Below are 15,327 nucleotides of genomic sequence, written 5' to 3'. Positions count from 1 at the left end.
CGAGTTGACTCACTGGAAAAGACTCTGATGCTGGGAAAGGTTGGGGGCGGGAGGAGAAGGGGACGACGGAGAATGAGATGGCTGGATGGCATCACCGACTCGATGGACATGAGTTTGAGTGAACTCCGGGAGTTGGTGATGGACAGGGAGGCCTGGCGTGCTGTGATTCATGGGGTCGCGGAGAGTCGGACACGACTGAGCGACTGAACTGAACTGAACTGAACTGAAGACATAAAGTTGGAATAATAACACAATAACCTCTGGAATCTACACAAAATGAATTTGCCAAAGGAGTCAGCCTTGACTACACGAATGTGCTAATTTTCCTAAACCCTCTCGGCAGAGTTTATCTGAGCGACTGCATTAGTTGCGTGGGGACCAGTGACAATAACATTATTTGCCCTAAAGCAATCAGGAGGGAAAGTCAGTGCCCATCCACCAGTGCCTTTAGTACACTTCCGTCTTTGGCTACAACATGAGGAGTGAGTGAAAGTAGCTCAGTCGGGTCCGACTCTTTGCGGCCTCATGGACTGTAGCCCGCCAGGCTCCTCTATCCATGGCATTCTCCAGGCAAGAATCCTGGAGTGGGTTTCCATTCCCTTCTCCAACAAAATGAGGAGTCTGGCAATGCTGAAATGTCCTCAAAGGTTTCTCCTGGTTCCAACATCATGACTCCTACCTGATACCCAGTGTGTCCTGCACGACCTCCTCTGAAAGGGAACCGGGGCCGCCCTGGGGCGGCTGGAAGGTGGCCCAGCAGCATCGGCAGTGCATGCTTACACAAGGGCTCTCAGACTGCGTGACTCTCAACAGCAATGGGGATCCCCCTCCAAACAAAGTGGGAAAAGGGTCAGATGGCAGTAAATCCAAGAGCTGCCACCCTACTTGGAAGCCCCAAGTCAAACCACCAGATGCATATACTAAGAGGTTACTATATACCTGCTGTTGCTGCTGCTGCTGCTAAGTCACATCAGTCGTGTCCGACTCTGCGACCCCACAGACGGCAGCCCACCAGGCTCCCCTGTCCCTGGGATTCTCCAGGCAGGAGCACTGGAGTGGGCTTCCATTTCCTTCTGCAACTGTACACCCGTCACTGTACTAAGGACAGAGGGCGGGGGCGGGGCGCTGCAATAGAAGACCTTGGAGCTCTTGATTAGCGCACTGGGCGACCCCGTCATTCAGAACAGTACCTCTCACGTGCTGTAAACGCAGAGCATGGCGGGATGCACAGACCAAGTCAGCACCTGGCTCTCTCTGCGCACAGAGGTCCAAACCGTGGTTCCGACGGAGAGCGACACAGCACCTCAGAGGTGTTTGATCCTCAGAACTGAGGGTTCAAACCATACTCCACCATAAAAGCATCTGCATTCATACCGTCACTTGCTACTGGATTGTTTTACCCCCTTAAAGTAGAGACGGGGGGAGCGGAGAAGGGAAGGACACACAGTTAACCATTCCATTCATCTGGATAATCTGAGGGCTTGCTTTTTGCAGTTTTCAAAGTGCTTCCAAATAATATATTTTATTCTGTGCTCTCCAAAAAAATCCTAGTGAAATTGGCCAGGACAAGGAGTAAGAGGTCAATACATCATAGCTATCACTATCATGCTACTGCTGCTGCTGCTAAGTCGCTTCAGTCGTGTCTGACTCTGTGCAACCCCACAGACAGAAGCCCACCAGGCTCCCCCGCCCCTGGGATTCTCCAGGCAATAACTCTCGTAGTAAGCCTGCAAATAACTAGATAGCTCTGAATATGTTAATCATTTTTAGCACATTGTTATGTTTTCAAAACAATGCATAGTATCCATTTTAAAAAGTGAATTTATCCAAAAAGGTTAATTACCCTAGATAAGCAAGCTAATAAGTGGCAAGGCCAAAGAAAGCACTTAGATTATTCCCCGCTCTTGCCAGAATGCCCTGAGGGCACCGAAGCCTTTAATTAATCATTATTTAATACAGCAGCAATATTCTCTAATTAATTTCCTTATGACCTTTTAGTTAGTGTATCAAATTAATATTCAGCCTGACACAACTTAATAGGCTAGTACAAAACTACAAGATTAAGACTTATACTATAACTATTACTATATTCTGAAACAAATGTAAACAGAATAACAGTAATTTCCCAAAGACTGGGAAGAGTTGAAAGGTTTATATTTACATCACAGCAGTTTCTCTTCAAGACAGCCCAGTTCAGTTCAGTTCAGTTCAGTCGCTCAGTCGTGCCCGACTCTCCGCGACCCCATGAATCACAGCATGCAAGGCCTCCCTGTCCATCACCAACTCCCGGAGTTCACTCAAACTCATGTCCACAGAGTCGGTGATGCCATCCAGCCATCTCATTCTCGGTCGTCCCCTTCTCCTCCCACCCTCAACCTTTCCCAGCATCAGAGTCTTTTCCAGTGAGTCAACTCGTCGCATGAGGTGGCCAAAGTATTGCAGTTTCAGCTTTAGCATCAGTCCTTCCAATGAGGAGATTGTAAACTACTCCAGGCTAAGAAAGTATTTTCTCTGTAAAGTCCCCACACTCGCAGATCTACATGGGGTCACGGGATCTCAGTGTTCTCAGAGGGCAGCGCTGGGCTAGTGAAGCAGGAAAACTATCCTCAGAACACACTGCACTTAACAGCTGAGACTCTGAGATCAAAAACGTCACAGTAAAGGAAAGTATACTGAGTTCCCCAGTATTCAGAAAACAGGGATGCACACATTTTTATTTAATCCTTGCCGTGGGATACTACACACGGGGATGGGGAATGAAGTCCAGAAGCATAAAAACAGGGAGGAGGGCACGTGTTCTCTCCAGTGTGCAAAAGGAATCAACAGGAGCTCACCGGGACAGATGGGACATCACGTCTGTGTCAGCCACACCACGGGAGGCCCGGCGCGGCAGTGAGTTTCTCTAGGCCTCAGGGTTCTTTCAGTCGTGAAAGCTGAGAGTCGAGTCAACCACTTTAACTCCTAAGGCTTCTTCCCGTTAATATTCTATGATCCCAATTTAATGACAGTGAATAAGGCACTTATTTAAGAACTGGTACTAAAGGAGTACCAGCTCCCTCCTTGGAAGGAAAGTTATGATCAACCTAGACAGTATATTAAAAAGCAGAGACATTACTTTGTCCACAAAGTTCTGTCTAGTCAGTTCAGTTCAGTTCAGTTCAGTCGCTCAGTCGTGTCCGACTCTCCGCGACCCCATGAATCACAGCACGCCAGGCCTCCCTGTCCATCACCAACTCCCGGAGTTCACTCAAACTCATGTCCACAGAGTCGGTGATGCCATCCAGCCATCTCATTCTCCGTCGTCCCCTTCACCTCCTGCCCCCAACCTTTCCCAGCATCAGAGTCTTTTCCAGTGAGTCAACATGGTTTTTCCTGTGGTCATGTATGGATATGAGAGTTGGACTATAAAGAAAGCTCAGTGCCAATGAATTGATGCTTTTGAAGTGTGGTGTTGGAGAAGACTCTTGAGAGTTCCTTGGATTGCAAGGAGATCCAACCAGTCCATCCTAAAGGAAATAAGTCCTGGGTGTTCATTGGAAGGACTGATGTTAAAGCTGCAACTCCAATACTTTGGCCACCTCATGCGAAGAGTTGACTCACTGGAAAAGACTCTGATGCTGGGAAAGGTTGGGAGCGGGAGGAGAAGGGGACGACGGAGAATGAGATGGCTGGATGGCATCACCAACTCTGTGGACATGAGTTTGAGTGAACTCCGGGAGTTGGTGATGGACAGGGGGGCCTGGCGTGCTGTGATTCATGGGGTCACGAAGAGTCGGACATGACTGAGCGACTGAACTGAACTGAATGAAAGGAGTTCCTACTCCTTTAAAAATATTTTTTCTTAATTTTTTTTAAAGGGGGAAATGAAAATGTTAAGAACCAAGAAGAGAAATAAAATGAAAAAGATACAGGTTTCCAAACTCCATTTCCCACTATTGAAAAAGCTATATCTGAAGAAATATATATATTCAGATACTTTCCCAGTGAAGGAGGTACCTTCGCTTAAAATTGTTATTCAATTTCCCATCCCAAGATGACTTGAAAAAATAATCCACATCAATAAACAAAACAGAGGGTTCAGTCTGTCAGGTACATGCAGCATAGTAAGGAAGTGAATTTTACGACCGTCCACAGAATCTCACATTATTAAACTCTCAGTTCATCTCATGGCAGGAATGAAGGAATCAGCTTTCGGCCACTGTTTGTTTTTTAATGAATTTCCAGATTCTTCAATTATCCTGAATAAAATCTAAACCAACACTATTGCTGATACTTGGACATGCAGAACCGGGGTCAGCAGAGGTTAATATGAAAGAGTTGCCACTTGACCCCTCTTTCTTTAAACTCAAGGAGTTAGTGCAGCTTTACGCTGTCCTACCCACCACAAAGTGAGGAATCTTTAAGGCCCCTTCCTTGATTTCTCCAGAAAATTTCTGAGATACACTGGCCTGATCTGTCCTTCAGCTTATTTACCATGTACTTCAGGTTGTCCTGCTTTACTAATCCCCTGGTTGCTATACAGACAGTGTAGAAATGTCACTGATTACTATACTTCCAAGCATATCAAATGAACAGTTCACATAAGCAGTAAGTGAAGGGTTGATAAAAGAAGTAATGATCACAGCATATCGCCTCACCTGATGAAACATGCATCTTGGCAAAGTCAGCTACAGAGTATACATACCTTTCCCTATCTCCAGTGGATCTGCCTGATAGTTCAATTGGTAGAGAATCCGCCTGCAATGCAGGAGACCCCGGTTTGATTCCTGGGTCGGGAAAATCCCTTGGAGAAGGGATAGGCTACCCACTCCAGTAATCTGACCTGGAGAATTCCATGGACTGTTATAGTCCATGGGGTCGCAAAGAGTCAGCCACAACTGACTTTCACTTTCACTTATACATACCCTACCTACTAAATGAATCACCTTTTACCAAAACTGCTTTGATAAAAATCAGAGGTGCATCACCGAGCAGAAAATTCCAGGACGCTCAACCGAAAATTTAAGGTTCCCTGGTGACTCCATGGTAAAGAGTCCGCCTGCCAATGAAGGAGATGTGGGTTTGATCCCTGGGTCGGGAAGATTCCCTGGAGAAGGAAATGACAACCCATTCCAATATTCTTACCTGGAGAATCCATGGACAGAGGAACCTGGCGGGCTACAGTCCAAGGGGTTGCAAAAGAGTCAGACACGATTTAGCGACTAAAAAGCAACAAAGACTCAGTAAAGCTGCTGGCCAGATATTCAGCACTGGTCGGATGTTATTTTAAGGCACAGCAACCTACTGCAGTTCCTTGGGGTTCTCACTTCCCTCTGAGTGTTTTAAGAACTGCCTACCTTCTTCAATCTCCCAGAGGCTGGACCAGCCATCAGAAGGTCTGACCCTCTGTATTACCCAGTAATGCCCAATTCTGAAAGTGTGCTTTCTAAAACTTGGTTCCCTTATTTCTCTTCTTAGCTGGGCACATGTACTATTTAATTGGGCAAGACAGGTGTTTTCACATTTTAACACTACATGCTCCTCTCTCGTTCATGGTGAACAGTGATAATGAAAATTATTTTCTCTTAGAGCTGCAACAACTACAGAGTTTAAAACCTTCCTTGGTCCTCAAGGTTTAAAAGTTCGTAAAGCTGAGAAAGGACTTGGGATGTTATACATTCCCTGATTTAAAGAATATTCGTTTTCTGGACGCATAGAGCACACATTTCATCAGTTTTAACTTTCTGGCCAACCGCTTTATATTTCCCAATCATGAACAGTTTAATATTACTGTTGATTCACTCCACACTCATTCAACAAACACAGAACGCCTGTGTTTCAGACACTATTCTAAGGGATTAGGCGACAACAATGAACAAAGCAGGCAAATGTCCCTGCTTTCATGTGATTCCACTGTAGGGAGATATATAGTATGCTGCTGCTGCTGCTAAGTCACTTCAGTCGTGTCCGACTCTGTGTGACCCCATAGACGGAAGCCCACCAGGCTCCTCCGTCCCTGGGATTCTCCAGGCAAGAACACTGGAGTGGGTTGCCATTTCCTTCTCCAATGTGTGAAAGTGAAAAGTGAAAGTGAAGTCGCTCAGTCGTGTCCGACCCTTAGTGACCCCACAGACTGCAGCCTACCAGGCTCCTCCATCCATGGGATTTTCTAGGCAATAGTACTGGAGTGGCTTGCCATTGCCTTCTCCGATATAGTATGCTGCTGCTGCTGCTGCTGCTGCTAAGTCACTTCAGTCGTGTCCGACTCTGTGTGACCCCATAGACGGAAGCCCACCAGGCTCCCCCGTCCCTGGGATTCTCCAGGCAAGAACACTGGAGTGGGTTGCCATTTCCTTCTCCAATGTGTGGAAGTGGAAAGTGAAAAGTGAAAGTGAAGTCGCTCAGTCGTGTCCGACCCTTAGCGACCCCACGGACTGCAGCCTACCAGGCTCCTCCATCCATGGGATTTTCTAGGCAATAGTACTGGAGTGGCTTGCCATTGCCTTCTCCGATATAGTATGCTGCTGCTGCTGCTGCTGCTGCTAAGTCACTTCAGTCGTGTCCGACTCTGTGTGACCCCATAGACGGAAGCCCACCAGGCTCCCCCGTCCCTGGGATTCTCCAGGCAAGAACACTGGAGTGGGTTGCCATTTCCTTCTCCAATGTGTGGAAGTGGAAAGTGAAAAGTGAAAGTGAAGTCGCTCAGTCGTGTCCGACCCTTAGCGACCCCACGGACTGCAGCCCACCAGGCTCCTCCATCCATGGGATTTTCTAGGCAATAGTACTGGAGTGGCTTGCCATTGCCTTCTCCGGATATAGTATGCTAGGTGACGGTAAGTGCTAAAGAGAGAAATAAAGCACAGAAGGGGATCAAGAGGTATTGCAGATGGGTGTAATATTTATATATTTTTATCTACTTATTTTGACAACATCATTGAAAAAAACTTTTTTAATTTTCCCTTCTTTTTAAGAAAATCCTGACCACTAAGCAGATTGTACACTGTTTTTTTCGTTAAAGGTTTTTAGGGGAGATAAAACCCTAAACTTGCAGTGTGGATGTTAGGTTGTATCTAACAAGCAGTGCATTATGAAAGTGTGTGACAAAGGTCCTGCCGGTGAACTAACATGCTGGGGAGCTGGAGACTTGGGTTACTTCCTACACGGCTCACTCAAGGGGTGTTCTTCCCTTAGACCTGGAATGTAGAGTCTCTAAAGAAACACTTTGTTCTTATAAGGTCATTTACTTATTTGCTTTCTGTCGAAATAACTGAAAATGTTAAATCTAACAGCTGTTTTTGTCTTATATAGAGAGTGTCACATATATTTAGGTTGTGTATTTTTTATTGCTGTTGTTGTTTAGTTGCTAAGTCATGTCCAACTCTTTGGTGACCTCATGGACTGTAGCCCGCCAGGCTTCTCTGTCCAGGGGATTTCTCAGGCAGGAATACTGGAGTGGGTTGCCATTCCTTTACCAGGAGATCTTCCTAACTCAGGGATCAAAGTCACATCTCCTGCATTTCCAGGTGGATTTTTTTACCACTGAGTCACCAGGGAAGTCCACTTTTTTAAATATAAAACAAGTCAAATACCAAGAAAGGGGGGGAGGGAGGGAAGACAAGTTTCTCCTTACAGTCTCAGACATCTATTTTAACATGTCCCATCTATCACCTTAGGGTCTAGAGACACAGTAAACTAAATGCTCAAAATATTGAAGTAGCCTGGTGACAACACATACTGCAACCACATTCTTGATTTGGTAATTTTCACAGGAACCAGACAAAATACATTCACTTGGTACATCCAAGTGTACCATCCATTTCAAAATTGAAATACATCCATTTCAAAATCGTTTGCTAAAATGAATAGGTAGTACTTCCTTCTATTTTCATGGGGAAACTATGTTAGTACACTAGCCATATAATTTATATTGGTAAATTTGACTATCACATAATTTTAACAGCTTTTTAAAAATTATGACTGCATACTCATGAGCTGTTATATATTAAAAGAGTAAACAGTCTCTCCAAAAGAATCCCATTTTCTCCCCATTTCAACTTAGAAATAGATTTAAACCAGAATAACTGGCTTAATTGTAGGTATAATCTTCCGTTCCGTCCATTCCGTCGCTCAGTCGTGTCCGACTCTGTGCGACCTCGTGGGCTGTAGCCTACCAGGCTTCTCCGTCCATGGGATTCTCCAGGCAAGAATACTGGAGTGGGTTACCGTTTTCTTCTCCAGGGGATCTTCCCGACCCAGGGATCGAACCCGGGTCTCCCGCATTGGAGGTAGACCCTTTAACCTCTGAGCCACCAGGGAAGCCCTTACCTAAATATATATAGTGGTGATCACTTTATAATGTAATGTATAAAAATAATGAATCACCGGTGCATCTAAAATTAACAGTACTGGAGATCAATTATACTTCAACTAAACATATTAGAAACTCAACTAATGTAGTCAAATTAAATCTATGATACTTTACTTTTAGGTGTTAATTTAAACCTTCTTCTCAGCCAATCTTTTACTAAATCTTCTACCAAATATTCTACTTAATTGTCTGGACTTTAACCAATTAGCAATCCTTACAAGATAAGAAAGAACAGGAAGGGAAAATATTGGTGGGAAGGAAGCTGGCCTACAGGGTGAAGGTGATAATGGATAAATTAAAGGAATGGCCAAAGCTGGATTCTTCAACCTGTTGAATGCCAACAGCAGAAGTAGCATTAATCCTTGTAAGAGAGCTACCTGAAAGATCATGCTTTTGATGCGCAAGAGTTCAGTTCAGTCGCTCAGTTGTGTCCGACTCTCTGCGGCCAGGCCTCCCTGTCCATCACCAACTCCCGGAGTTCACTCAACTCATGTCCACAGAGTTGGTGGTGCCATCCAGCCATCTCATTCTCTGTCGTCCCCATCTCATCCCGCCCCCAAGCTTTCCCAGCATAAGAGAATTTTCCAGTGAGTCAACTCATCGCATGAGGTGGCCAAAGTATTGCAGTTTCAGCTTCAGCATCAGTCCTTCCAATGAACACCCAGGATTGATCTCCTTTAGAATGGACTGGTTGGATCTCCTTGCAGTCCAAGGGACTCTCAAGAGTCTTCTCCAGCACCACAGTTCAAAAGCATCAATTCTTCAGCGATCAGCTTTCTTCACAGTCCAACTCTCACATCCATACATGAACACGGGAAAAACCATAGCCTTGACTAGACGGACCTTTGTTGGCAAAGTAATGTCTCTGCTTTTTAATATACTATCTAGGTTGGTCATAACTTTCCTTCCAAGGAGTAAGCGTCTTTTAATTTCATGGCTGCAATCAGCATCCGCAGTGACTTTGGAGCCCAAAAAAAATAAAGTCTGACACTGTTTCCACTGTTTTTCCATCTATTTCCCATGAAGTGATGGGACCAGATGCCATGATCTTTGTTTTCTGAATGTTGAGCTTCAAGCCAACCTTTTCACTCTCCTCTTTCACTTTCATCAAGAGGCTTTTGAGTTCCTCTTCACTTTCTGCCATAAGGGTAGTGTCATCTGCATATCTGAGGTTATTGATATTTCTCCCAGCAATCTTGATTCCAGCTTGTGCTTCTTCCAGCCCAGCATTCCTCATGATGTACTCTGCATATAAGTTAAATAAGCAAGGTGACAATATACAGCCTTGACGTACTCCTTTTCCTATTTGGAACCAGTCTGTTGTTACATGTCCAGTTCTGACTGTTGCTTCCTGACCTGCATACAGGTTTCTCAAGAGGCAGGTCAGGTGGTCTTGGATTCCCATCTCTTTCAGAATGTTCCACAGTTTATTGTGATCCACACAGTCAAAGGCTTTGGCACAGTCAATGAAGCAGAAATATGATTTTCTGGAATTCTCTTGCTTTCTCCATGATCCAGCGGATGTTGGCAATTTGATCTCTGGTTCCTTTGCCTTTTCTAAAACCTGATTGAACATTTGGGAGTTCATGGTTCACATATTGCTGAAGCCTGGCTTGGAGAATTTTGAGCATGACTTTACTGGCATGTGAGATGAGTGAAATTATGCGGTAGTTTGAGTATTCTTTGGCATTGCCTTTCTTTGGGATTGGGATGAAGACTGACCTCTTCCAGTCCTGTGGCCACTGCTGAGTTCTCCAAATTTGCTGGCATGTTGACTGCAGCACTTTCACAGCATCATCTTTCAAGATTTGAAATAGCTCAACTGGAATTCCATCACCTCCACTAGCTTTGTTCGTAGTGATGCTTTCTAAGGCCCAATTGACTTCACATTCCAAGATGTCTGGCTCTAGGTCAGTGATCACGTTATCGTGACTATCTTGGTCGTGAAGATCTTTTTTGTACAGTTCTTCTGTGTATTCCTGCCACCTCTTCTTAATATCTTCTGCTTCTGTTAGGTCCATACCATTTCTGCCCTTTATCGACCCCATCTTTGCATGAAATGTTCTCTTGGAATCTCTAATCTTCTTGAAGAGATCTCTAGTCTTTCCCATTCTGTTGTTTTCCTCTATTTCTTTGCATTGATCGCTGAGGAAGGCTTTCTTATCTCTCCTTGCTATTCTTTGGAACTCTGCATTCAGATGCTTATATCTTTCCCTTTCTCCTTTGCTTTTCACGTCTCTTCTTTTCACAGCTATTTGTAAGGCCTCCTCAGAAAGCCATTTTGCTTTTTTGCATTTCTTTTCCATGGGGATGGTCTTGATCCCTGTCTCCTGTACAATGTCATGAACCTCTGTACAAAGTTCATCAGGCACTCTATCAGATCTAGTCCCTTAAATCTATTCCTCGCTTCCACTGTATAATCATAAGGGATTTGATTTAGGTCATATCTCAATGGTCTAGTGGTTTTCCCTACTTTCTTCAATTTAAGTCTGAATTTGGCAATAAGGAGTTCATGATCTGAGCCACAATCAGCTCCTGGTCTTGTTTTTGCTAACTGTATACAGCTTCTCCATCTTTGGCTGCAAAGAATATAATCAATCTGATTTCGGTGTTGACCATCTGGTGATGTCCATGTGTAGAGTCTTCTCTTGTGTTGTTGGAAGAGGGTGTTTGCTATGACCAGTGAGTTCTCTTGACAAAACTCTATTAGCCTTTGCCCTTCTTCATTCCGTGCTCCAAGACCAAATTTCCCTGTTACTCCAGGTGTTTCTTGACTTCCTACTTCTGCATTCCGGTCCCCTATAATGAAAAGGACATCTTTTTTGGGTGTTAGTTCTAAAAGGTCTTGTAGGTCTTCATAGAACCGTTCAACTTCGGCTTCTTCAGCGTCACTGGTTAGGGCATAGGCCTGGATTACTGTAATATTAAATGGTTTGCCTTGGAAACGAACAGAAATCATTCTGTCATTTTTAAGATTGCATCCAAGTACTGCATTTCGGACTCTTTTGTTGACCATGATGGCTACTCCATTTCTTCTAAGGGATTCCTGCCCACAGTAGTAGATATAATGGTCATCTGAGTTAAATTCACCCATTCCAGTCCATTTTAGTTCACTGATTCCTAGAATGTCGACGTTCACTCTTGCCATCTCCTGTTTGACCACTTCCAATTTGTCTTGATTCATGGACCTAACATTCCAGGTTCCTATGCAATATTGCTCTTTACAGCACCGGACCTTGCTTCTATCACCGGTCACATCCACAACTGGGTATTGGTTTTGCTTTTGCTCCGTCCCTTTATTCCTTCTAGAGTTACTTCTCCACTGAGCTCCAGTAGCATACTGGGCACCTACCGACCTGGGGAATTCCTCATTCAGTATCCTATCATTGTGCCCTTTGTTACTGTTCATGGGGTTCTCAAGGCAAGTATACTGAAGTGGTTTGCCATTCCCTTCTCCAGTGGACCACATTCGGCTGTAGTCCCTGTGATCAGATCGACTAGTTTCCTGTGATTATGATTTCAGTGTGTCTGCCCTCTGATGCCCCCTCGCAATACCTACCGTCTTATTTGGGTTTCTCTTACCTTGGGCGTGGGATATCTCTTCACAGCTGCTCCAAGAAAGCGCAAGAGTAGCCAATCACAAATCCTTGAAGGTCAAGTGTTACTGAATCAAATTTCACATCCTACACTAACTCTCTAGGTTTTGCTGATAGGCATATTTTCCAGTATAGTAAATCACTGGCTAAATAAAGTTTTGAAAAAAGAAAGAGAAAAGTAAATTATAATAATAGTAGGAAAAAAGAAAAAATCACAGGAAAAACGGGAAACGAAAACTGTGTCTAGAGCCACACCGAAGCCCAACAGGGGCTGGGCTGCAGGGTGCACTTGGGGGTCTGAACCCAGGGAAATACTCAGGGCAACAGTGACAGCCCCGTAAAGAGGATACACAAATTCGCAACACTTAGGCTGCCTTAACTTTAAGTGATAATGAAGATCATTGTCTATAAAGTGTCCACAGCTATAGGTAAAAATAGGAGAGGTGTCCAGTCATTTTTCAACCCTTAAAAGGCAAAGAGATGCTTTGTTTTCCCCAAGCTGAAATCTCCTATCTTTCTCCTTTCTTTAGGCGCTCAGCTGGGAGAAGAAATCCTGAAAGGTTGTGTCAGGCCTTGTCGAAATGCGCTCCCACTCACAGGCGGGGAGCCTCAGCACAGTCCCGTCCCAGGCACCTCTCAGAAGGTTTTCAGCCCAGAGTGGGATGTGTTTTTCCAATTCATCAGTTATAATGAACTGCCTTTTAAAAAATTCTCATGAAAGAGTGGCCCTGGGCACCACAGGTTAATCTATCGGCGTGCCTATAACTGCCCCATGCATGCCATCTGTCCTGTTTTCCATTCCGATTCTTCCCTGCCTCCCTCTACCTGGGCTCTAGGTCCACACAAGTTGTGTCTGGCTCTGGCCGGGAGCGCTCAGAGGCGCAGTTTGCTGTCCACAATTAACGACAACAGCAGGATATATGTTGCTATATATAGTTCACCACTATGTGCCAGACACTTGGCTAAGTGTGGTCCCAAAGTGATCTTATTCAATCTTCATAACAACCCTATGACATAGGAGGTATTTTATCTCTATTTCACAAGTGCAGAAACAGGCCCTAAAAGGCCAAGCAGCCCGCCCAAGGTCATACAGCTAACAAATCTCAGAGAACAGATCTCAGACCTAGGTATCCATCTTACTCCAAAGAATAATAATATTCTTCGTTGCTGTTTAGTCGCAAAGTCATGTCTGACTCTTTGCAACCCCATGGACTGTAGCCAGCCAGGCTCCTCTGTCCATAGGATTTTTCCTGGCAAGAATACAGGAGTGGGTTGCCATTTCCTTTTCCAGCGGATCTTCCCGACCCAGGGATCAAACCCTCCTCTCCTGCGTTAGCAGGAGGATTCTCTACCATTGAGCCATCAGGAAAGCCCCAATAACGTTTTTTAACATTAGGCCATAACCCCTGGGTGCAGAAATCATACAGATCTGAATTTCAGCTCTAATGCTACTACCACTTAACCCTTGTGCAATTTGGAAATGTATGCAATCTGAGTTTCCTCGAGTATGAAATGAAATAGCAATACCACTCAAGCTGATGGTTGTGAGCACTAATTGAGCTAGCATAGGAAAGTTGTCTAGCAGGGTTTGTGCCGTCCTGTAACCAGTACTCGGTGCACTCAATGGCACTCTTCCTCCTAGCTGATTAGCAGTTACAGAGGCAGCCACGAAACGATAATACCGAGAATAAAAAGAAAGTGTGGATCAGCATCACAGGCAACGTCAGTGATAGGTTTGCTCGGTCTCCCAGAGGTTCTGGGAGTGCAAAACAAACCTGACCGCACTTCCTCCACGCCCTCGGAGGTAGTGAGCCCAAAACACTAAGCGTTAGAAATTCGAAGCTGGAGCCGGAACTGGAGCCGCTAGGATACGCCTTCCCGCAGCCTCCTGCGTTACCCCCAGACGGAGTCACTTTTGTCCAGCCCACGATCTGGCAGCTCCCCTGGGGTCCCCCGCTACCGAGGCGCGCCCCGCTCCCCCCGGCACTGGCGAAGCGCAGAGCGGGCCGCGAGTCCGCGTCTCTGCCCGGGCCGCAAGCCCGCCACCCCGCGAGGGAGGCTGGGGGGTCCCGGGCACCAGACGGCACGCAGGCGGCGCCTCGCAGCCCGGAGTTGAGCCCGGAGCTCCGGCTCCCCCGGGACACGCCGGGCAACTCCTGGCCTGGGCCGGTCGCCGATCGCGCGTCCAGCGGCTGCAGAGGCCCCAGGCGCCCAGCCGAGCCCGGGCCGCGCGGAGCCCAGGATGCGCCCGCAGCGCGAGGGCGGCCCGGCCCAGTGGCGCGGAGCCCGCGGGCCCGGCTCTCCCGACCGGGCCCTCCTCTCCCCCAGGGACCGCTGGGTTCCGAGGGCCCGAAGCAGAGGAGAGCCCGCACTCACCGCTCGGCCACAGGGATGTGAGTCACTCGGTAAAGACCTGGCAGGCGGATACCGCGCAGTCTCCCAGCCGCCGTGCGTCCAAGAAAAACCCAGGGGCCGGGTCGAGGGGCGGGGCCCGGTCGAGGGCGGGGCCGATGGGTACGCGGGCGGGGCTGATTGGCGGGGCGGGGCGGGGCTATGGGCGGGGCTATGGGCGGGGCAGGACGGGGCGCGGCTGAGGGCGAGGCGAGGCTGGGACCGGCAGAGGGGCGAGGCGGGGATGGGGGGAGGGGCCCGGACGAGAGGCAGGGCGGAGCTGATGGATGGGGCGGGGCCCGGCTGAGGGGCGGGGCGGGATTGAGACGGGCTCCGCCCACCGCGGCCCGTGCCTGCCGGGAACTCTGATTGGTTTCTTACTGAAAACCCCTAGTAGACTTCAGGCTTTTAAAGTAAGTTATCCGGTACACCAGAATGAATTCCTGAAAATATAAGGATTTACATTTGAGAAAATTTAGACCGCATTGAGTGCAGCACTTTCACAGCATCATCTTTCAGGATTTGAATTAACTCAACTGGAATTCCATCATTTCCACTAGCTTTGTTCCTAGTGATGTTTTCTAAGGCCCAATTGACTTAACATTCCAAGATGTCTGGCTCTAGGTCAGTGATCACACCATCGTGATTATCTTGGTCTTGAAGATCTTTTTTGTACAGTTCTGTGTATTCTTGCCACCTCTTCTTCATATCTTCTGCTTCTGTTAGGTCCATACCATTTCTGTCCTTTATCGAGCCCATCTTTGCATGAGATGTTCCCTTAGTGTCTCTAATTTTCTTGAAGAAATCTCTAGTCTTTCCTATTCTCTGGTTTTCCTCTATTTCTTTGCATTGATCGCTGAGGAAGGCTTTCTTATCTCTCCTTGCTATTCTTTGGAACTCTGCATTCAGATACTTATATCTTTCCCTTTCTCCTTTGCTTTTCGCTTCTCTTCTTTGCATAGCTATTTGTAAGGGCTCGTCATACAGCCATTG

The 15,327-nt window shown here is 46.4% G+C and overlaps 1 protein-coding gene across 1 annotated transcript in view; it reads right to left on the bottom strand.

Moving 5' to 3' along the window:
* The window catches only part of CPNE3 (copine 3), a 53,807-nt gene extending 39,363 nt beyond the window's left edge, over positions 1-14,444 (bottom strand). The window contains exon 1 of the mRNA XM_055431865.2: positions 14,320-14,444. The gene's annotated coding sequence lies outside the window, so the exon portion shown is untranslated. The remainder of the gene's footprint in view (positions 1-14,319) is intronic.
* Positions 14,445-15,327: the final 883 nt, after the last annotated feature.

This window comes from Moschus berezovskii, chromosome 16 (assembly GCF_049115385.1).
Source record: "Moschus berezovskii isolate FMDL1 chromosome 16, NW_MosBer_1.0, whole genome shotgun sequence".
Lineage (NCBI taxonomy): Eukaryota > Metazoa > Chordata > Mammalia > Artiodactyla > Moschidae > Moschus > Moschus berezovskii.
The sequence above is the reverse complement of the archived record's forward strand: the minus strand, read 5'-3'. Positions and strand labels throughout refer to the sequence as shown.